Below are 1,263 nucleotides of genomic sequence, written 5' to 3'. Positions count from 1 at the left end.
CAGCATCCAAAGCTACCGGTTAATATCCATATATGCACGAACATATATGATATGTATAATGAAGTATGATATAAGGTGTTCTAACGATGTTGCAATTGGTATCAGTCCACGAAACAAGTATGTCCACCACAGTTCTGGTAGTTCTAGTTTGGGGATCACCAAATCAGAGCGATTTATGCATGGTTTGTTTACAGTTGTTGTCATGAACCTTCAAGCGACGTCTGTACAGTTGTATGCGATATGTTGAATGAAGGTCATATAGTTATTGCACAACAATCACAACAATGTAGTGGTTTTCTTGTAATGTAATTTTTATTGTCATATTTAGTCACGATTTCGGCAATGTTGAGGAGGCAGTCTCAGACAGGCAACAGGAATGAACTCCGCCAAGTGGATGATGGTTGACCAATCAGAATGCTGCGTGCCGAAAGATTACCTTATATGGAAAGAGCCAGTCACCGAGCCGGGTATAAATCCTTCGTGTTACCATTGATTCATGCTTCAGTGTGCTGTTCCTCTCAGACGGAGTACCGACAAAGTTTTCAGCTCAAAACCCTCCTAATCCCCAAAACTCACAGGTAGGCCTGCTTTCTCAATTACTAGTCAGTCATTTTTTTACTTCAATGTAACATTACTTGGTAGTTTGGCATTGTATTTTTACACAAGTTAACGTTACTTAAACTGTATAAGATAGTGGATTATGTTAACGTTAGTTCCTTGTTAAGTTGACTCTAAGCAGTTTTGGTGATAACGTTACAATTTTCTTAATTGAATGTTAGTTGTAGCTGCTACATGTCTTCCTTAAGGAAGTTACGTTAACGTAGTTCAATAGCTAAAGTTGGCTTGAATGACCCATCAAGGCGTTGCCGTCATCGGTTAACTTGCTGGCTAACGTTACCAGATGCTAACGTAAAGTTAACGTTATTTGATCACAACGAATGCAGCTTAACGTTCGACTTATGCTTGTTTCAACGACCAATAAAGGCAACTGCTGTTGGCTGTCACCAAGTTAAGCAAAAAATGACGTTCCGCACAGCTAAGTTAATGTTACGGTAATTGTACTGTTGGGTTTGGCTAAGGAAACTTAACATGAATTAATGGTTACGTTTTTTGACTCGCCTGGCGGTGTTAAAATGAACGTTAATTGGGAGTAACGTTAAAGTTTATTATGGACGCCGTTTCGTTGGTTTTAAAACTTTCCTTTAACTAAATTCGAATGCGGGTGTGGTACGTCGCTGGAATGGTGGGTGTGCCCCAGCTAAT

At 39.6% G+C, this 1,263-nt stretch overlaps 1 protein-coding gene across 1 annotated transcript in view; it reads left to right on the top strand.

The window, feature by feature from the left end:
- Positions 1 to 468: 468 nt before the first annotated feature.
- The window catches only part of LOC143121997 (actin, cytoplasmic 1), a 4,691-nt gene continuing 3,896 nt past the window's right edge, over positions 469 to 1,263 (top strand). The window contains exon 1 of the mRNA XM_076282760.1: positions 469 to 578. The gene's annotated coding sequence lies outside the window, so the exon portion shown is untranslated. The remainder of the gene's footprint in view (positions 579 to 1,263) is intronic.

This window comes from Alosa pseudoharengus, unplaced genomic scaffold (genome assembly GCF_046254945.1).
Source record: "Alosa pseudoharengus isolate Yale_2024_CS ecotype anadromous, Long Island Sound unplaced genomic scaffold, YU_APseudo_1.1 YU_APseudo_1.1_scf_1, whole genome shotgun sequence".
Classification (NCBI taxonomy): domain Eukaryota; kingdom Metazoa; phylum Chordata; class Actinopteri; order Clupeiformes; family Clupeidae; genus Alosa; species Alosa pseudoharengus.
The sequence above is the reverse complement of the archived record's forward strand: the minus strand, read 5'-3'. Positions and strand labels throughout refer to the sequence as shown.